The sequence below is a fragment of the Mytilus edulis genome, chromosome 2 (genome assembly GCF_963676685.1).
Source record: "Mytilus edulis chromosome 2, xbMytEdul2.2, whole genome shotgun sequence".
In the NCBI taxonomy this organism is placed as follows: domain Eukaryota; kingdom Metazoa; phylum Mollusca; class Bivalvia; order Mytilida; family Mytilidae; genus Mytilus; species Mytilus edulis.
The window spans coordinates 56196417-56220556 of record NC_092345.1 but is presented as its reverse complement, the minus strand read 5'-3'; the positions used below and the strand labels follow the sequence as shown (position 1 = coordinate 56220556).

Here is a 24140-nt window from a genome sequence, read left to right as displayed (position 1 = left end):
ATATCCTAGTAAGTTTGTATATGGATTTCTGGGGAAAAAATCTACCCTCCCCCTTTTTTTTGTTGTAAAAGGGAAGTGATAAAAATGTTAATTTCACATCAAAATAGATTTTTTTTTTTAAACCATAAGCAAAATGTAAGCAAGGGAGGAGGTGGTAGAGCATAATAAGCTGAACGATTATAGTGAACATTTTATTGAAAAAAGTGTTTTGTAAAATTATTTGTTAGCACAATAATGTCATGCTTACAATGCTACACTCAGTCTTGTGCTACGCCACTGAAACCTTGATATTGTTTAATAGCGTTTAAAATATATTGTCTCCAGAAAATATTACAACCATGAAAGATAATTAAAGATTAAGTAGAGGAAAGTTTTGGATTACCGAAATATTTTTCTTCCAATGCTCAACCGTCATTACATCAACCATAAAAAGCGTTGTCTTATATATGCGCCAATTGTTATCATTATACTATGTTACGTTCTATTGAATTGTTTTACATACCTACATCAATTTAATCCCAGCTTGCTAAAACAAAAGCATGCGTTGATCAATAAATTTAAATAATAACAAACTTTTACACGGATGAGTACATGTGATGAGCTAATAAATATTATACGGTAACTAGAGAAAGGTTCCGATTTAAGTATTCCTTAGTTAAGTGAAGACTTAAGTAAGTTTATGCATACCATTTAAGAATTTGACTTAACTAAGGAAATTCTTAGTGAAATCTAAGATTAAGGAATACTTAAGTTAAGATGTTTTGTGCATACGGCCCCAGGACATATTTCACTTTAAGTGCTTATGATAGATCCTTGATATTTGTTTACTTTTAAACAGCGGTAAAATACTGTTGCCTTTTTATAATTCTATTCTCCATGATTACATATGCAATTTTTGTCACTGGATGTTGTATTAAAAAGAAAGTCGTCAACAGTTAATCAAAGTCAATTTGTGATTAGACTTTTAACTTAGAAAAGAATCTGAATTGAAATGTAGTTTCTTTTTAAAATGAAAAGAAGCGAATCTACTGTAATAAAAATAAAAAAGTTTTAAGTAAATGAACTATTTTATTATACAAAACGATAGTGTGTATGACAATTCTTATACAGCAACAGACAAAGTAAATATGTATATGTTGCCATTAGAGAGACGTCTTTAATGCAAGCATTTTGTCTCTGTCCGTGACTGCTACATCAGCATCATGCATACAATTTTGTAAGGTTATGTTCCCGCTGCTATGTTCCAGTGAATTTACTGATTAAAGGTCTTCACAATTGACCTCTGATAAAGTATTACGTTTTAAAGCTTAGGCAAATGTGATACAGGCCTTTCGAAAGTTTGATATTTTACATTGTTCCGAGGTTAGCTTTTCTAAATTGAGAAGGAGGGCTTATGAATGCGATTATATATAGTAAGCCAATGATCTATCATGGTTAGCTGCTACACATGAAAAGAATAGAAGACTCTTACTATTAAGTCTTTTTGATTTTTGACATCTTTCAACGTTTAGTTTTCCGGTTAGGCGAGTTTATTAATTTTTATAAAATCATGTTATACCATTGATATTCGTTATGTTTCGCCAGCATCTTGTTGCTTCATTTTAATCAGAAAAAACGGTTAATTTCTAAGTTTCATGCAATGAAATATGTATTTTACTGTACTTAGTTTCTAATTAAGTGTATTTATAGAGAAACATTCATACTAGTGCAATGACATATCGTATGTTGAAACCATTTTTTTTTTTTTAGATATTTTAGAATTATTCTACATTTATTTCTGATATTATAATTTATCTAATAACATGTATTTTCATCTATTAATGTAGAGATGAGAGATCTATTTGATAAAGACAGTTTTAAAATGACATTGTCTTGAATTTGTTTTAACAACTTTGTAGTGTCTTGGGGGAATTTTGAATCGGAAAATTTATAGTTCCAAGTTGTTTGAAAACTACAAATATAAAAATATACTAAGTTTATTGACAAGTAAAAGTAAACACCTACATGTATAACAAAGAAAGGGGATTCTTTTGTCTGTTTGCTTGTTAAAAAAACAAATATCACACAAGGAAGATCCGTTTCCCAATACAAACTACGAAATGGGTCTGGTTTACAAGCCACCTTGGTTTTAATATCTTGCTATATGAATAAGATGATTGTTCTTTTTGTAGGTAAAATATTTTCATTGAAAATAATAAAATCAAACAACGAACTTCGGACTTTATTGTTTGAATGTGCATGGGTGTGTAAATTTATGAGAAGACAAATATTTCTTTTACAGATTTTCGCATTTTTGAAACATTTTATTAGTGTTTACCCAATTTATTGGGATTAAGCCAGTAGTCAAGTTTTAGTGCTTTTCTTCCATGCAGTTTGTATTTAAAAATATAAAGGAGTTAAGATGAAAATTGAGTTTATTTTGCACTATTCCAAATAGAAATAATTTATTATACGCAGAACTCTAAGCTTTGGTAGGATTTGAACCCCCTTGATTAACCGGCATACATGTATAACACAATTACCACAATAGTGGTTGTAGAAAAAGAATATGGTAACTTTTTGTCGCCCTTCAAACGACAGTTAAATCCTTGCCTAATTTGGATCATCGTTTGACTGTGAGCGATATATAATAAATACGCAGTCATGTCCCGTCAGAATGGTGACGTTAAATCAGAAGCCTCCTAAAAGAACTTGCAACAACTCTTTGGGGGTTGGTAGGTGATCAGTTGCAATGCAAAATACCAGTCCTTATCCAATAGACCCCGCCCTTTGTCTGGGTGTTGTCAGCCGAGTTGCATTTGTTAATAAAACTTAGTAATCTTTTAACTGGATAATTTTGTTGAAGCAATAAGATTTTTAAACATTCAGTTTAAATGCAGATAAGGAATCAATAGTGAAACTAAAAGGACTAGAAAGCATATCCGTATCACAAATCGACGTCCACCTAATTAAAAGCGTATAAGCTATCAAGAGAAGTATATGTTCTGCCTGAACAACTATGATAAAGTATTATAGACTGTTTAATGTGCACCTTATTCGTTTTCAGCCTAATCAGCAATTGAATAGAAATCACATATACATTTAAAATAATAACCACTTCCTTAGATATAAATGACTTGGAATATCAAACAACCAATAGTTATTGAGAATAAGTTTACGCATGCTGGCCTTTTGAAAACTTCACATCATTATCAAAAGATCATTCAAGGAAATTAAAGGCAAAACCAAATTTTCCTACTTTTCCGGCTTAGGAAAATGATTTGTCAGATTAGATTATTAAAATTTAATGTAATCTCGCCACTGGCATATGGAAAAATACATAGTAACTACATAGTTATCAAATTATAAAAGTCGCTGTTTTGGTGTACCGGGGCAAAAAGAAAAGTCGGGATACTTTATCAGTTCGTCCGTTCAAATACCGGGCAAAAAGTTTATACATCAGACTTATTTTTATCGATTCAAAGGTAAAGAACGTTTCTATATGTAGATCAGTTGTTCATATATCTCCTGAAGACGCTTGATTAAATGTTTTGACTTTCTTTATTCCAAAAAAAAAAATACTGGTTCTTGAACACACATTTTGTTGTTGTAAGTTTTGCTTATATACACAGTGTTTGTCTGACAAAAACTTCTCTAACACCATTTACATTTTTGTAGAATACTTGTACATATACAGTGTACTGGAGATGGACATATGTTAAGATCATGATTCTAACAAGTTGAGCACTTCTGGAACCGAGTCATATTTTGGAAGAAAGAAGAAAGTTAAGATTTGAGCAAATGATTTGACGTTCAAGTAACAATAAGGTATAAAAAAGAAGATGTGGTGTGATTGCCAATGAGACAACTATCCACAAAAGACCAAAATGACACAGACATTAACAACTATAGATCACCGTATGGCCTTTAACAATAAACACAGCCCATACCGCATAGTCAGCTATAAAAGACCCCGATAAGACAATGTAAAACAATTCAAACGAGAAAACTAACGGCCTTATTTATGTAAAAAAATGAACGAGAAACAAATATGTAACACATAAACATTGTTTGGTCCCCACTTCAAATGAATTGAAGCATTAAAGATAATACAAATACAGTAGAGTTTTTAAGCTTGCCTCAAATGGTCTTAATATGAACATATTTATTTGAGGTGATTTTTTTCTTCTTAGAAACAAAAAATAAGATATACCTGTGTGTTAATTCACTTAATATGATGCAACTTGTGACTACGATCAAGTTTTGTTAATCGTTTTAATGCATTCAAAGTCTGATCAAAATTGCACCTTTTCAAAATTGTATGGAGGAACATCACACGAAGATACCAAGATATTTTTCTAAAAGAGTTACACATTGCAAGATGATGTAGATAGTGTTCCTAAATTTTATGTTTGTAAATATTGTAGCCTAATTCATTATGAATTAATACTCTTGTTTTCGTTTTATTGCTTATTTCGGTTTTCCTTGAAATGCTTTTTAAATATTAATTTCCAATATTTGAGGTTGTGTACTCTCGCTTTTAAAATGAGTGTGTTTTTTCAAAATGTTTACTAGACTATTCTATATTTTACGATTATCAACAAAAACTGGTTATTTTTTTAAGATTTCGTCTATATTAGATTTGAAAGAAGACCTTGAGGATTTATTTGTTTGTGGATTTTATTATTTAATCTAGTTATGTTATACATCCATGATGTATGTGACTGCTGGATCCCAATTATTGTCACGTTAACCGTAATGTCGGTATGGTTTGCTTATATTATTTTTTCAATATAACGGAACTATGGTTGAACATCTTTAAATTCATCATCCACATGCAGGGTTTATAGTTAGATAATAATAGAATCTTTTTTACTTGATAACCTTTTTTATTATAGTTAACAAACTAGGAAGTGTTTAGAACAAAGAAATCCATATAAAGAACTTTTTCAAAAGTAATCCGTTTATTTACACTTTTAAGGAGATCAAGAAAGTCTTTTGAGACAATTTTTGCAGACGTGCAAACATTGGGAATCTTTGTTTTAATGTATAAGTACCTTTTCAACTCTCGAAATTTTAAACCTCAACAGGACATTGAACGGGAAACACAAGTAGAATGATATAAACTGATGAAAGGTATCGAATCTATATTTAAGGTCAAGGTACAGTAAATGAGCTATGTCACAAACTTTAGTAAAAGATTGCATACAGCAAGGAAACGTTGGACTTGAACCTGAACATCGAAAACATAATGCATTTGTCTCCCCGTTTTACTGAAATTATTGAATATATGACTTTTGAACACCAGTAAACTACTGTTGCCTTATTTATTTTCAAAACAGTTGTTTTTGTATAGAAAACTCATAAGATCGTCAAAAAGGTTGCTAAATTTATCTTATAAACATAAACTTATTGATATATAGATTTAAAAGGAGCCGAGCAATAACTTTTATTTCGCAATCCTCAGTTTTTTTGTTTTAGTTTTAGTTTCTATCAAATTTGACAACAGATGTTCTCATTGCTTTCTTTGCTGATCGTCTTTTCAAACGTCCATTAAACAGTTCATGAAAATGGGGTTAGTCTTTTATCAAGATCAGTTCCGAAAATGCCTATACCATGACAAGAATTTGCCAGATATTTTCTATCCGTTTCATTGGTTGATCCTCTTGAGTGTTAGATTTTGTAAAGTTTTATGAGCTTCCCCCTTTTGAATTTACCTTGGAATTTACATTGAAGTCTATTTTTATTGATAACTTTTTTTAATCTAGTCGTCAGGAATTCAGGTCATGGCATTTTTATCTGAAACTTTAAGTAGCATACGCGATAATACTAACTACTTCTATTAAATCTGTTCTTTAATACCGCAGTCCCACTGCGCTACGATCTCACAGCGATGTTATAACGACCTCACTACGACCATCACGTTCTCACTGCGACCCAACTACGCTTTTATCACGACTATACCACGTTTATACCATGCTGTTCAAGATCACAGTACGATTCTAGCACGCCCATGCCGTCCTCGTCACGCTCTTTTTACGATCTGGCTTCGTTCATACTACGACTATCATGCTCTTAATCATTGTCACATAACATGTATAAAAACTCTCCAGGTTTTGTTTGTTTGTATGTAATTTGAACCTCTTGTCCCTTTTCTCTAACGGCTCGACCTAAGGCCGTTAGTTTTTTTTTTTCTCGTTTGAATTGTTTTAAATTGTCATTTCGGGGCCTTTTATTGCTGACTATGCGGTATGGGCTATGCTCATTGTTGAAGTCCATACGGTGACCTATAGTTGTTAATTTCTGTGTCATTTTTGGTCTCTTGTGGGTAGTTGTCTCCTTAGCAATCATACCACATCTTCTTTTTTCATATTGACACATTTGTGTCATCCCTGATATCGTTCACTTATACATCGTCATTTGAGCATGATGGACCAGCAATAGGTTTGCGATTCAGGTTGGATTGGTCGGTCAAACATCTCTGCTGGATCAGGATTCATTACTATCAAAGCTCCCTCTGTCTCTACCACCCTACCACCACTCCCAAGTGTTCTTTTATATTTTGGTGGCAAGACATGTCGTTTCCGAGAAATCTACGTATTAATCAGAAATAGAAAGAATGGAATAGTATTGATAATGGAATACGATGTTGACGCTATTGATGTGAACGTAGTAAGATTGCAGTGAAGTAGTGTAATCATGGACAGAATGTGCTATAATCGCAGTAGAAGCGTGGTAAGATCGTGTTGCAATTTGATAGTTCGTGGTATGGTCGTAGTGAAAACGTGATGAGCGTAGAAAGATCTTGATAAGCGTAGTGAGGTCGCATAATAAGCGCGATGAGAACGTGGTATAATCGTTGCGGGGTCGTTGTAGAAGCGTAATGAGGACGTAGTAGCATCGTGGAGGCAACGAAAATATACATTTTCATGCCGCTTATACCGCGACCTTACCACGATCTGCATTTATTTTAGATCGTGGTGAGTTTGGTGCGATCATGGTCTAGTGGGACTGGGGCTTACTTCGATGATCTTGCAATTTTTAATTCTTACTGGGCTCTAGCAAATTCTGTCGATTTCAGTTAAATTCTACGAAAAGACGAAAAAGACTTAAAATTGTGTTCTTTCAGCTGTGCTTTCTGAACGACAACCCTATCACCTTCCTGTAACAACGAGCTCAGTGTGTAACTGTGTCTTTCATAACGACAACCCTATCACCTTCCTGTAACAACGAGCTCAATGTGTAACTGTGTCTTTCATAACGACAACCCTATCACCTTCCTGTAACAACGAGCTCAATTTGTAACTGTGTCTTTCATAACGACAACCCTATCACCTTCCTGTAACAACGAACTCAATTTGTAACTGTGTGAGTGTGTCTTTCATTTCTTTGTTCATGTTAGTGGTTCAATGTCATCATGTTGGTAGTTGAACAGTGTAGACTTCATATTGTGTATTTTACTTTTACATATGGTCTACATAGGTAAAACCTTATTAAAATACCAGTTATAATTTTGTATGCTAGATTTGCGTTTCAGCTACAAACTAGTCATCATTGACGTTTGAATGAAAACAGTTAAAGGATTTTCGTATGTATTAAACTGGTTTCTACTCCACAAGGTGTGCCTTTATAGCACCAAGCTTTCTGGACAATGTATTACTAGCAATTGTATGAGTTTGTCATTGTATGTGCGTCAATTTTCTACAAGTAGGATGTGGGGATTGTTGTGGTTGTGTTTTATACTGTCCATTTTAACACGGTTTCCTTTTTGTTCATTAACCAAAAATATTTTCATACACATGCTGTATTTCCTTTTTTGAAATTTCCAATTTACAAAATAAGAAAATTAACACATACATGTATTTGATGATCCACAAACAAATACAATTAAAAACATGTTACTTTTGAATTAATTTTGAAATTCCATTGCAATGAATTTAAACACAGATTCTAAACAGATTGAGAATATGATAAATCCAGTAAGTGGTCGTATCGGGGACATTTCATTGTCAGAGTATTTGCAACTAAAAATTGAGTACAGCGGCTCTTTTCACAAATCAATGTTAAGAGCAAAAATACTCGTAAGTTATACACAATTCAGGGCATACAATGTTACCGATGTAATCCTCTAACTACATAAATTAGTCTACTTGTGACTTTAATTGATAAAGCTATCGCACAATTTAAAAAACTTGTTCAGATGTTTTTGCAGTTTTCCATTGTTTGGATTCCACAAACCTCATAAAAAAGACCTGTTGCATAGTTAACAGAATCATATAATGATTTGACTATTTCTGAAACTTTAAACCTTATTGCCACGGCGCCGAATTTTTAGTATTTTATTTTTTTCAGCTAAAAAATAAAAGTTTTTTTATATGTCTATGGTATTTTAGTACTGATACTTCCATAAACCTTTTGCTTTCCCTGCTTTTGGTGTTTCTTTCAGATGATCGTGTCGAACATTTTTGTTTTTGTTGGACTATTATTCTTAGAGAGGACATCTTCCCTGTCCCTTCAGTATTTGAAATGTTTAAAATGACATTTAAGTTATTGAATTAAAGAATGGTATTAAAACTATTAAAGTTTGCAACTTAATCCGTTATGGACTTTGAATCAAGAACGGCTGCAAGATATTTTGGATTCTTCAAGCAATTATATGATAATCTATATAACCTCCTTTGACATATAAAACTCATATACAGGTATCTGAATCTGTGATCATTAGATGATGATCCGAACTTTCTCTAAACTTTATTCATTGAAATATAATACGTACTTCAAATATGATTCATAATTAGAATAATATCAATCTATGTATCTGTACATTTGATTTTAAACATTTGTTCTTGTTATGATATTACTTACAGATATAGATCGAAGGTTATAGTTTTCGTTATGTTAATCATGTAACGTCTCGACAAGTATAAAAATCTTGTTTTACAACAAATGCACAAGATCGTGATTTTTTTTTCATTTCACATCAATTTTATACTTGTTAACTTCTTTCTTAGAAATAATCAAACTTAAAACAAAAAATGTTCATGATGACACATAAATATGTAACTGAAATAAGAAATGAAAATGATATTCCCTCATATAACAGTTGGCTTATTAATCACCAATAACTTTTTTCATCCAGAGACCTAAATTATAAGACTAGGTTTTTTGATTAATATGTTTGAGCTTTTGATTTTGAATTTTTGTTAAGGGACTTTCCTTTTTTAAATTTCCGCGGTGTTTTTGTTATTTGATGTTTTGCCATGCGACTTAATTAATGGTAAAATTATTCCGCGAAGTCCTTCCAGTAGTTTCATGATTGTGATGGACAAAACTAATGCTTTCAATTATTTACGTCAGCGCTATCGTAGTCATGACCATCGCCAACAAACGTTACCGATACCTCATGGTGGTTCGGCTTCTTACTTCTGATGCATTCTTTAAGAACATCCGAGTTCATAGTGTTGTTGTTTTTCTGCTGCTTTAAATTTCAAGTTACCTGTCTACGGTATAATGGACTCGTCTTTGTCTTTGTCTTCGTTTGGATATATGAGTTTTGATTCGTCTGTGCTATCCTTCTCTTTTATGAGGGGCTTCAAGGAGGGATCTGCACGGAAGAACGCGAAATAAAATTGCCATTTCACGATGAACGAACACTGATTAAAAATGTCTTCCACGTGGATCTATTTACCGATTTCACGAAACACGGTGAATAAGGAACCTTTTGTACGGCTGCACGTGAAAGAAAAATGACGAAAATAACCCTTTACCTACCTCTTTTATAAATTGAATTCTAGCAATATACGATAAGAAATTGGTAAAAGATGTTTGTTTTGTAATAAACCGAAGTATTATGACAAACGAAGAAAGGCATTTCTAAATTTATATGACATCATTCTTATAGCCTTATCTAAAACCGCGGTGCACTCGATGACAGGTGCAAAATGTGGAGCAGCGACAGTATATCTTTCTAAAGGTCACAGCATATGTGGAGCTCAGTTTTCAGTTTTCTATAGTGTTTTGTGGACTTGATAATTGCTGTCGTTTTTCGTGTGTTCTTATATTGCTATATAACGTTATCAGTTTTCTTCGTCTTGCGAGTATTGGTATCGTCGGCCATTTTTTTCTACACATACTACATATTTAAAACGTAGGTGAAATAAATTAAGAATTCATTTGAGTTATATTGTTCTTTTACAATGCTACTATACAGATTGTAGAAGGAAATAGTCTAGCTTTATTAGCCAAAAAATATATTTTTAAATAAAAGTTTAACATTATAGAATGTTTGAAAATCATCACACTGAGCATGCGGCACACAAAAAAATCACGTTGCAATTGAAATTAGAGGGTCATTCTATTCTCGTATTGCACTTTTAACAGGAAATAGTAATCAAATTTAAAAATATTACGTGCACAATATAACGCTGTAGAAAAAACTTTCTGAGAAACTTATCTACTTTTTTTTTTTTTTTTTTTTTTTTTTTTTTTATCGTATTGCACTTTTAAAAGGTAATAGTAATCAAATTTTAAAATATTACGTGCAAAATATAACGCTGTAGAAAAAACTTTCTGAGAAACTTATCTCCTTTTTTATCATACATGTCAAGACATTTCAGAGAAGTGCACATCCTTTTCTGACAAACAATAATTCCCTGGATGGGTCTGTGCGTATCATAAAAATTGCAAAAACCATACAGATACATGTACATTCATTACAGCGTAGTGACTTAATTAGCTATTTTAAACCATCCACTTCCGGTAGGAAAACTGTCAATCCTCGTACGGGGTTCGAACTCACAACCTTAGTGTGACATGATAGTAAAACTGTAGTTCAACCCTATCAGGATAAAAAAAAAGCGATATGATTGAACATGAGAAACTTTCCATAAGAGACCAATGATGTAGAAGTTAACATATATAGGTCGTCGTACGGCCTTCGTAAATGAGCAAAACCCATACTGCATAGCAAGCTATAAAGACCATAATATACTACATTATTAAACGGTTCTTAGAAAATTACGAAATTGTTAAATAATAATGTAATTGTTTATCACTGCAGTGTCAGACAAACAGAATCACACCCCTAAATGAAGACATCTTTCATTCAGCTACATCTCGCACTCCACGATGGTTGCCAGATATGCAGGAATTGTTTACCCTTCCGGAGAACCTGAGTTCATACTCCGTTTGTTTGGTAGGGTTCGTGTTGCTCAGTCTTCCATGCAGTATTTTGTTGACTTTTTATCTTTTCATCATTTGTGTTTTTCTTCCATTGCATTGTACGTTCGACTTTTGAATGTAACCTTGGTATCGTCCGCCTCTTTATAACTCCATATGGAACAGATGTAAAACTATGTGTAATAAACTTCGAATTTATTGTGCTTCTATCGGTAAAAATCAAAATCACGTGACAATTTTAAAATTAAAAAAGGAATTGCGTCATTCTTATTATCGTACTGCACTGTTAATAGATTTGTCAACGCAAGTAAAGTCAGAGGCAATCAATTAATAAAAATATCACGTGCAAGATATTATGCTCAATAAAAATACATTCAATAATAAAAAAATATATCCGCATTTTATGTTGCATGGCAAAAATAAGAGTCATGGAACCTTCCAGAGAAATGCACTTTCAGAATTGCATAAATTATACAGCTATGTTGTTATGGTGTATTTATTGAACTTTTTTTTATATCGTACATCGTTGATATGTATCATTAATAAATCATGAAGTTATTAAAGGTGACCAAATACATGTTGTTGTTTAATACATGTAGTTATACATGTTGGTGTGTATCATGTGTATGTTAATGTGTTTTGATTGTGTAATGAAGTACACTGTGTCTAAACCACACCGGCAGAATTTGATCGGACTCGATGGTATCTAACATCCGGCACAATGACGGAACATCAATAGACAGAAGAAAGATAGGTTTCTCCTTATTTTCTTATTTTTTTAATGATATCGAAGAATATATATACATAAACAACTATTTTCTATTGTGATATGCAATATTTTTTACAACCGTTATATATTAACGGAGAAATAAGTGAAAATGCATGTCAAAATGACGAATTGAGTGAACCTTGCCTCGAAATTGTTTAATTTCTCTTTAAATTGTTCACATTGTACGGAAAGAAAGGTACGGGAAGATAGATACTGACACAGAGATTGCAAAACTAGTCATTATGAGCATCTCAATACTTGTATTTATGTGTATGGAACGAAAGAAATAGGTCATGTCAAATAAAAATACACCGGTTTCGTCATTGTTGTTTACTACACAACGCCCGGTTTCGTCTATATATATCACCCGGTTTTTTATACTTTTTTAAAACCAACAATTAATGAAAAGCAACGTTAACACGGATCTGAACATTGTCTTTCGAAAGAAATTAAATATATATGTATTATAAAGTAAACTTGGCGTGTTTACATTTATTTACATTATTAGGTAATTATAATAGTACTACACATTTTCCTAATGAAAGTCGTATCCGTTATTTCACTGATCTTCAAACTAATTTTAAATGGAATATAAATACTCAATAGCAAACACTGATATCTAATTATTTTTTTAACATTAACATTATGATATTTTTTTTATATAGGTTTTGAGATACATCGCAGTATGTGACCCCCCCCCCTTTTTTTTTACAAAGAAAACCTAATTAACGCTTAAAAAACAAAATTTAAAACATCACCATAAAGTATGCAGAAGTTAAGATTTATATTACTAAGAAGTGTGTAAAGTTTGATGCAATAATGATAAATCATTTTGAGATATGGCGCGACATGTTAACAAAAAACACACTCCTGTTTTACTTACAAAGTTCTGTAACTCAAAAAGATTTAATTTGATTTTCACTAAAAGGTTTACAAATCGTTTGACCATTTCAAGAAATAACTTTGTTAAGTTTCATGAAAACTAGATAAGCTCAAGTTACGGTGCGACATGTTTACGCTGGACATAAAGATAGACGGATAGCTAGACGGACGGACCGAATGACTGATAGATGGAGGAACGGACGGATGGAAGGACGGACGGACAGACGGGTGTATACAATAATACGTCCTGTCAAAATTGGGACGGGCGTGTAAAAACGCAAAGAAATGAAAAAAAAATCGTAATTAAAGGTCAATAAGTTTTATTAGGATATCGGCCAAGTCGATTTATTTGTATATTTGTCTGCCTTATCATTTTCCTATATAACTTTTATATATATTTGAGAAAAATGTGTAGAAATCGATGAAAAGAACTTGATATTCGGCATTTATTATAATAAACATAATCCAACTCACATAATCCGATTTCCCGGGTGTCCCTGTTTTCTCATTTCTTACAATATTTTAATTCGGTATACACTTTATAAGATAAGTGGCGAATCTAGATGACGTATAGGTTGCACGCCCCGACCCCACTTTCGGTTGCCAAAACTATATTGATTCCTGTATTTAACGATTTTGTAAAGCAAAAAATAATCAAAATATTGTTCGACTCGCTACGCTCGGCGGTATGTAAAGGTTGTTCGAAATACGCCCACTTTGAAATAAACTGAATCCGTCTGTCCGTATATATTGTCAAAATATATTGACCAACGTCAGTGTACGATCATCATAACACAATGGCGACAGTACAGACTCGGTTTTTTTAATAATGTTAACAAAATAATTATTATTGAATTTTATCGATGACCTGAGACTATTATACTAATTTGTACATAGCAGTATAGTTACAATTAGTGATAAATAAATTTTATTTTAATGCATGGTAGTTGTAATCCTACATTCATTTTCTATGTCGATTATGCATGCATATACATTTGTCTTATTATCAACGTTTATCCTTAAGAAGATTTATTTTTAACGATGGTAGAAAAGATTACATACATGGAATGATTAGATTACTTATAAAGGTGTCCATTCTTTTGTGCGAGAAAATCACATATCAATTGTGTGTTTCGATTTTTAAGACCGTAAACTTTAATTTCAAGTTTAAACATGTTCAACATATTTTCCCATAACTCATATAGAAAACGCATATTAAGAGAGCTTTAATCTCAATATGCTGTTAAAAAAGTTCGGAATGCAAAGTAAAATTAAAATATTTGTGTTCTATAAGAGTAGGAATTTGCTTATTATTTATTTGAATCTGAGACTCATATAAATAATAAGCCGCTGTCCGGTGAACGAACTTGTTTTCGAACGACCCACAAAACTCATTTTGAACGCTGAAGTTAAATAATCAATTATAATGTAATGCGATTATGATTTTTTTTATTTGACCAAACCGGGTTATGCATTTTGAAATCTACGACGAAACCGGGTTGTATACATTGACGAAACCGGCCAGTTCCATTTTGACATGACCCATTTCTTTCGTTCCATACACAGAGTTACAATTATTGAGATGTTCATAATAACTAAATTTGCAATCTCCGTGTCAATATCTATCTTCCCGTACCTTTCTTTCCGTACAATGTGAACAATTTAAAGAGAAATTAAACAATTTCGAGGCAAGGTTCACTCAATTCGTCATTTTGACGTGCATTTTTACTTATTTTTTCCATTAATATAGAACGGTTGTAGAAAATATTGCATATCACAATAGAAAATAGTTGTATGTGTATTTATATTCTTCGATATCATAAAAAAAATAAGAAAATAAGGAGAAACCTAGCTTTCTTCTGTCTATTAATGTTCCGTCATTGTGCCGGATGTTAGATACCATCGAGTCCGAACAAATTTTGCCGGTGTGGTTTAGACACAGTGAAGTAAGGACAGTACAAGTATCAGATATAAGCCATCTTGGCTCGTTGATTGGAGGAATTATGACCGCAATACAGTATATTCATTAAAATAGAATGATTTTGTCAAATTTTAAATTTGAGTGTTGTAAAATATTATACATATTAAGCTAAGAAGTATCTATTGTCTTATAACTTTTTAGATTGTGAACAAATGTATAATATCAGTATATTGACATTACATTTAATAATTTTATCACAATTAAATTTGCTGTTCTTCTTGTTGAACTGATGGAAAGTTAATAGGGATAAAATAACCCAGGATTGAAATTTTGTATTTGCGTCAGACGCACGTTCCGTCTACAAAAGACTCATCATCAGTGACGCTCGAAACTTAAAGAGTTAAAAAGATGTACTTTTAAAATGAAGTTGAGAAGCGTTGACGACCAAAAATTCCTAAAAGTTTTGCCAAATAAAAATGTTTCTTATCTCCGAGTAGATTCGTTTCAGTTTTCAACAAGTAACAGTTTTTTTTTTCAAAAGTGATTATTTCTCAGGGTTTTTAAATATTTCCCGGTGGTGTCTTGCCATGGCTTTGTTTGGACTTGTTTGTTTGCTGTTTGGCCTTTAATGTCTGTCCCTCATATTATATTAACTATGTATTTGCATTCAGGTATCGCAGATCTAATTTATTCGTTCATAGTGTGTTAATTTACGTTTTTTGATTGAGTTAAGCCTTCCAATTGATATTTCATCGTGTGTTTTTCTATGTTGTGATGTTATACTATAATTGTTTCAGAAAAAGGGAGAGGGTTTGGTACCATTAAAACGTTTCATCCCGCTGCAAATGTTTGCATCTGTCCTAAGTCAGGAATCTGATGTACAGTAGTTGTCGTTTGTTTATGTAATTTTTACGTGTTTCTCGTTTCTCGTTTTTTATATAGATTAGACCATTGGTTTTCCTGTTTGAATGGTTTTACACTAGTAATTTTGGGGCCCATTATAGCTTGTTGTTCGGTGTTGAAGGCCGTACATTGACCTATAATGGTTTACTTTTATAAATTGTTATTTGGATGGAGAGTTGTCTCATTGGCACTCACACCACATCTTCCTATATCTAAGAACATCATTCAATTGGGTGCTTTTTGGCTGCCTAAAGTACAATGACAAATATTTCATGTATATTTAGAACGAGTTAAAATAAACAATAAAGTGAATAAATAGAATAGGCTGGTTCTGTAGTAGAGGCTATACTAGATGAAGGTTAGGGGAAACTTCTATTGAAATGTCTACTGTCACTGGAAAATGAGGTATAAATTGAATAGGAACAGAAATCTTTACTTGCATTATGCCATTATACTGACCCCATGAAGAGTTATTACAAGGGTTCTTAATTTGCAGAGAGTGTTGCACTATTTCTTTACGAGACATCGGATGCAGCGTCCTCATTCTGACCGGACTTGGCTGCGTACTTGTACATCCCGCACAGCCAAACGAACACCACATTTAGATTTTACTGTCTGTCGAAAGAAGACCATATTATACATATTTCTGCTCCACTGTTACCCTTAGTGATTAAATAATTTTAAAATATCTACCTATCGCAATAGTAAGAATAATGAAGTTTAGATGAAAACAAGTCATGTTGTTTTATAAACTTTTACATTCACTTAAAATGCAGTGTTTCTTTTTGCCAATTCATTTTCTTTCATCAAATATGATTACAAAATAATTTTGTATATATGTGTTTTATTTATGTCTTTTTTATGACTATTTTGGTAATTGAAGATGTTTGACAAAGAATATTGATGAATGGGTTCAGCATTGCTATGGTTGATAGAAAATTGGGCTTTTATTAATAATTTTAACTATATGGGTTAAGGGGTTCAAAGGAGTCGCTGTGAAGATAACTTTATTATATACGTGATTCGAAACTAAAATTTTCGTTTTTAAATCCTTATGAACTACCAAGAGGCCATTTAGAAAGTGTTTCATAATACGGTTTCTATGTGAAAACTTTATATACTTAGTATCTGTTATCTAGTATGCGACCACATAACATTTGACTAGGTCGCTAAAATTTAGAATCAATAGCAATTGCAATCAAATACATATTTGAAAACGTAAGATCATGAATATTTGACACAACTGTTTTATGATTTTACGAAAAAAAATCTTACATACAGAATGTGGCACTTAGCCTACTTGATATAACTTTCAATTTCTGAACGTGGCTGCGTATTTACATATCATACGTACCACAGCAGGCACCCTACTTTTGCGAATGAATTCGTCCTTGAATCATTTCTATGTAATACAGAAAGGAGGTCTCGTCGTGTGTGTTTGGCCATTTTGCTTTTAAAATGCAATTAACCTGCAGCAGCTATATATGCTACACATAGAATGTAAAATTCCCTTTCTGTTAAGTAATACAATAACTTACAATTGCTTTTTTAAACCTGATTTTTCCTTTCTGATCAGTGATATATGTATAAAAAAATATAAGGTTGTCAATTAGACAACTCTTTACATGAGACAAAATGACACAGAAATTAATAACTATAGGTCACCGTACGGCCTTCAACAATGAGCAAAGCCCCTTCCGCATAATCAGCTATTAAAGACCCCCGAAAAGCCAAATGTAAAACAATTCAAACGAAAAACAAATATGTAACAAATCAACAAAAGACAACTGCTGAATTACGGGCTTCTGACTTGGGACAGGCACTTACATAAAGAATGTGGTGGATATAAACATGTTAGCGGAATCCAACCCTTCCCTAACCCGTGACAATGGTGTAACATTACAACATCAGAACGACTATAAAACCCATGTATACTCTACCTTCAGCAGTATCTCTAACATCATAATCTTAACATTTCTTGAACTTTAATGGTCAGTGTTACTCTTTGTATACAATGTATATCAGAACATTGTATTAGCGTCTAGATTTTGATTTCTTTTCATAACAGTCATTTTAAAATTCTTAGAAAACATTACCATAATATTTACGTTTTGGAGTTTTGGCAATAAATAAAATAAAAAGGCAACTAACAAAATTTACTAAAACTCTTCTAGGCATACCCTTATTCAGTAGTGAAACAATTGCGCCTTTTTCATATACAACTTTAATACTGACTCCGAGAATTCTGTTTAATAATCTCATTTGTTTTATTCAAATTAATTCAAATAGTACGAATATATCTGCTATTTTTCAAAACTTGAACGTTTAACTTCTTTAAACAAGAATATTTGGTATGATTGCCAATGAGACAAAAAGAGGGGATAAAGATACCCGAGTGATAGTCAAACTCATAAATCGAAAATAAACTGACAACGCAATGGCTCCAACAGAAAAAGACAAACAGACAAACAAAAGTACAAAAAACACAACATAGTAAAATAAAGACTATGCAACACAAACCCCACCAAAAACTGGGGTGATCTCAGGTGCTCCGGAAGGGTAAGCAGATTCTGCTCCAAAATGTGGCACTCGTCGTGTTGCTCATGTTAGTACAAAGTCGGTGGTCTAATTCGGTAGGTCACATTCGTGAAAAGGGAACGGGATTGTAGTTACGACAGAAGGAACATATCCGCTATCAACTGTGAAATTGATATTCCATAGTGGTCAACCAACTCGTGATGGTGTCCGTAAAATTTACGAATGAATGATTTCAACTTCACCGTTTGGAACTCTTGGTTTAATAGCTTCCTTGTGAGCAGCAAATCCTCTATCCCCCAGAGTTCAAATAAGTAGATACATGTATCCTCAATAAAAGGTCATTGTACGGTTTTTTACAATGAGAAAACCCCATACTGATTAGTTGGCTATATGTGAATTGAATACGTAGAAACTCTTGATACACGACACTAGGAAGTTTGAAAAACCATACATTAAATTTAAGTAATTTGTTTTAAATGCATGCACTACATGCATGTAGTTATGCTATTTGTTTTATGCTTTTATGACAATTTATACCTTTGATTTGAAATCCATAAAATCTTTAACATTGACTTTGCACTGCATAACTTTATTACTTCATTTTAACGTAGGTGGATGATTAACTATTACTGACATCTATAAAAAAAAAAATATTAAATTTTTCGAATTCAGAGCAATATATGATGTTTTATCACATAGTCTTCCTGGTTCATAAGTTTAATACTAGTACCGAAAGAAACTAATAATCTGGTTATACGGTCGTTAGAATGAAATAAAAATCGCAATTTAAGCAAATTTTAAAAATTACAGAGAAACACACCTGTTAAAAATTATCAAAATATATTATCACTTTAAAAATTCAAGGCATTAGTAAGTCTTCTTAAACATATTTGCATAAAAATAACCTGAATTAGGATTTTTAATATCATATAATGTTTTATAACATTCTAAACCTGAAACATTCATCCTAATTTTGGACCTAGCGTACCTGTTAAATACATATTTACAACGTTGTCCATCTTGGAGACTATTTTTCTTATCATCATTGACACCAAAACTAAACATAAGGATAAAATACATGTAACTGGCTTTTATCTTGGTAACAGTTATATATATGCAACGGATTGACAAATCTGATAGGAGCAAAACTCTTTAGAATGTATACAATTACATCTTTTTTAATTCGGTCAAAAAGTTTAAAAAAAAAGCCTCATTGTGCCACTAAATGAGTTCCTTTGAACTCAAATAGTAAGACACAAACTTTAGCATTAACAATATCCACAATAATGTGTATGTAGTTGATACTATCAATCGACTCATATGGGAGTTTTTGCTTACATGCAATAATGTTTTGCTTAAAATTTTAGCGTTTTAGTTTATTGTCTTTAAAACTGTTTAAAAACAATAACCAACAACTTTAATTAGAAATACAAGGCTTACATATGTGCCGACTGACAACTAAAACCACCTCATGGCTTCGTACAGGAGTGGTTTTCCTTCAAATGGGATTTTTGATAATTTGAACTGTTCTGCTTTTTTTGTCTAGGACACAGGGATAGTTAGACAGAAAGCAAAAGATAAACACAGCAATAGAAAATGTATCAAATAAATTGAAAGCGGACGTGACTATACAATTGTACTAGTACATTGTACTTATTTATTCTTTTATTCATTTCCAGTGCAACAAAAAATATGCATAATCATTATGAATTTCCTTAAATATATAAACAGATTAGTTTTAATCTTTTAAATTCTTAATCTCAATTTTACAATTTTTAAGTAAGAATAACCTCTAATTGGTTTTGCTCTGGATTCAGGATAATGTTTTTATCCATTAGCAGATTAGTGAATGTTATTCTCTCTATACGGACTTACTCCATATAATAGTGTGTTCAATTGGCTCTTGCATTTCCTGTCATTTTATTATTTAAGTTTCTATATTTTCGTTAACCTACTCATGCTACTGTAGCATATCCATGAAAATCTTTTGTTTACGTTTAGGCGTAAACTATGTCAACTAATAAATTGAAAATGAAAAAAAAATGATATATAAGATCCGTGTGTTGGTATCCTGAATTTAAAGGTTAACTTATTATATAATTTGTTATTTCATATCACAATTGTTTAATACCCTCTTCGCAAGTCTCAAAAACCTGCAGCTGAACATGACCATGGGAAGTGTTTAAAAATACAAATAGTAAGCTTGCTTTGAGCTAATCTTTACCAAAGAAGCTGTAAAATGTATTGCGTCACTTGTAGTCTTTAGTCAATTGCTTGGACGTCCATACTTTTTTTTACATGCTCTCTTCCATCACTTGTCCTTTACAAACTACAGTAAGCTTGCCTTTAATCATTCATGATTGATGATTGATTTCCATTTCAAGCAACCAACATAGCCCAATTGACTAAACAAAAAAATATTGCTTCAAAATCAAATTACAACATGATACCAGTTTTTTTATGTATCTGATTGATATTTGTGGGTCCATTTTCGTAAGAAACACTCAATAGTAAATGCAACATTGAAGGGGCTAAAAAAGGGCAACCAAAATAAACATCAGACACTCAAAATGTTTCAACAGCACAAAATCACACTACTTCACAATTCAGTGTCTTTCAAAATATAGTATGATTTTACTGCTTGATGCCTTTCCAACTAACAAGTACCTTTTGAGTTAGCAAATATATTTGCCGCTAAAGAACGTCAAGAAGCCATTCTTATTTTATTGATATACATTTGTGAAGATGCAAAACCATAACATAAGGTTTTTTATTTAACCGCGAAAAACTACAGTACTGATTAGAACAATATAATACAAATCCATGGGTAAACACATATCGAAAGTTATGAATTGTAAGAAATATATTAAGAATAGACCCATTGGTTGCCTTCGGCTGTTGTTTGCTCTATGGTCGGGTGGTTGTCGCTTTGACATATTCACCATTTCCTTTCTCAATTTTATTTCTATATACCATTTACTGAATTAAGATTTTTTACAAGGGAACGTTGAATTTTATATTGGCTTTTAGTATCTTTACTTATGAATAAGATATTAGTAGACGCGTAGATAATCAAAGCCCAAAAAATCATTTGGGGAGGAAGTAAAAATCCTTATGTAGTATATAAACTTATCCTTTCTAATGTCGGTACCTATTATATAAATGGTCGGACATATCCCTAATTTCAAAGTTGCAATTAAAGAAGATATAAGAGTTTTCCCCAAGCATTTATAATTAATAGTAGTAAATTCAAACTACAAAATAATCTGTTATTTATTTATTATCAACATATAGCCAATCAGATTCGCTAATCTTCTACGGATGAAAAATGTTTCCTCTTCAACATTATACAGTAAAATTGTCATTATAACTATCTACAAGTCATAAACATAGTCATTAACTAAGTTTTACCTTTGTTCACCTTTTACAGGTGAAACTATTTCCGTAGTATACGATCCCTGTCAATACTTATGTCACTTTAATCAAGATGGAGTCGAACCCGGATTCATGGAGATAGAAACATTCCCGATTCCGGAACCTAATTATGCGTTGCAGAACAAAGGCATTGCAGAGTTTAAAAATCATTTAAAAATAACATCTCTAACTGACGTCGGTTAAAAATAAGGAAACACAGAAGAAGGCTGTCGACAGGTAAGTCTGAATGACATTGTTTAATTAATTAATAGATAGTAATACATGTATAATTAACTCAGTATGTTCACTTTTTTGAAATATTAATGAAATTATTTATAACGAGGGAAAAGGCTATATGTATACATGCAGACTCAACATATTTGTAAACGGTTCAGAATCTTATAGTTTTAATATGTATGAAATAGAAACAGTCTTGCTACAGGTAGTTACGTGTAGTATAAGCGATTGTTTACCTTTCACGTTTTCTTCTAAGATGTTCATATCACTATAATAAGCATTGATTATTTAAATTTTTGCTCAAGTGGGTTAAAAATCTTGCGCTAAAATGGGTTTTATTTTGGCGCTTAAGTGTCCGATTTTTTTCGCTAAAATGTCCTTTCAATGCGCTAAAATATTCTCCGCCAGTTGATATAATTTATTCTTCGTTATTTTGTTGTTATAATACCTTATGTGGATGTACATTTGTAACTACATGAAATACACTTAATAGATTGTAATTGAAAAATAAAATCATTTTTTGTGTTTGGTTTTTACTGTTATATCACATATTTAACTGAACTTTATGTAATTAGGTTGGCGCATATTTTTTAACACTTTCAGCTTTCAATATTAAAGCTTTCAAGAATTTTTTTAATAAACCAAAATTTCACCGTGATCGGAATAATGTTTCGTTAGTCATGAACGTACTATATTACATATAACACATGTGTTAATATGATAGCTCTAAATTTTAAGGTTAATTTATCCCTCTCATAACGCACATACAATTTTATTAAGTACTAAAATATCAAAATACATTTAAACGCCGGAAAAATAAAACTTCTGCAATGTTTGAGAAATCTTTCACAAAAAACATACCGTGAAAGACTATTGAAGGTCACTAATCGGTTTTTAAAATAAGTAAATAAATAGAAACAATGACCATGTACTGGAAATTGGCCTTGGGTGACAATGATAATGTCATATAACATAGTAATAATGTAGTCATTATAATACTTTACTGTAACAAATTGTACTTGTCATTCACAAATCATCGCTATTAATAAATCATTTATTTTGAAAAAGGTGAGAAAAACTTCACTTTGAACATTTTTTCAACCTTAATATTCCTTGTTAATTGTTTGTAAAACTGATGGATCTACCATGTATTTGGAAGAGAAAGTACAGAAACTAATAAATGCATTGTTTCAAAAATATTCTACATGTTCTAGAAAGCTGTTTTCTGATTCTTCTCAATTTTCACAAAAAAATGGAAATAGTTCGATTTGGAAAATATGAAAAGTTTCCGAAGTATTCACATATTTGTTTAATCCAATATCAAATGGCAAAGGTACAAAGCCCGTCAAACTGATACATTTGTATAACAATTGTTTGGACGGTCACCATCATTACTGGCAAGGTAGTTTCGATTGAAACCGAGTTTTCGTGCATTTTTAATATGTTTTTTAACATGCACCCCTTTTCAGGTTTGAATACCTCATCTCTACTGCGAGCTATTTTTCCAATGCATAGACTGATTTGAATCCTTTTATTATAAAGATATAAATCATATCTATTAAATCTCAAAAGAAGACATTTATTGTATCATATGGACGATTGACTGAAGTACATTTGAAGGTGTATTAGATCATGCATTCGTATGGTCTTTCAAGGCAAATTTATACCTTTTATTCCTACAAATTAATCTACTACTTTTGGATAATATCAACAGCTTTCATAAACTGTTGATTTTAAGATTACCAAAAGACGCGTATGAGTTCAGTTTTGTGATTATTACTGTATTTATGTATTTCATTTTAAAGATCTAGCTATTTCTCACTCGAACGAACTTTTAGATTAATAAAAGTATGACATATGATATATAAACCAATATAAATGCTTGGTTATGATTTGGACCATTTTCATTGGACGCTTACAAAGTTATGATAAGAGTAAAATAAATATATTAATGCGAAAATTTAACCACAAGCATGTCTCTAATCGAAAACCACCTCTTTCAATGTTAACAATTAAGGGTATATAGGGTATAACCGTACACCCTAAAACGATCTCTTTCAATGTTAACAATTAAGGGTATATAGGGTATGACCGTACACCCTAAAACGATCTCTTTCAATGTTAACAATTAAGGGTATATAGGGTATGACCGTACACACTAAAACGATCTCTTTCAATGTTAACAATTAAGGGTATATAGGGTATGACCGTACACCCTAAAACGATCTTTTTTCAATGTTAATAATTAGGGGTCTATAGGGTATGACCGTACACACTAAAACGATTTCTTTCAATGTAAACAATTAAGGGTATATAGGG

At 31.8% G+C, this 24140-nt stretch overlaps 1 protein-coding gene across 2 annotated transcripts in view; it reads left to right on the top strand.

Annotated features, from left to right (window-relative positions):
* The first annotated feature begins 21633 nt into the window (after positions 1–21633).
* The window catches only part of LOC139510282 (dual oxidase 1-like), a 71273-nt gene continuing 68766 nt past the window's right edge, over positions 21634–24140 (top strand). The window contains exon 1 of one of the 2 annotated variants that reach the window (XM_071296778.1): positions 21634–21821. The gene's annotated coding sequence lies outside the window, so the exon portion shown is untranslated. The remainder of the gene's footprint in view (positions 21822–24140) is intronic. The other variant, XM_071296776.1, reaches the window with a different exon arrangement.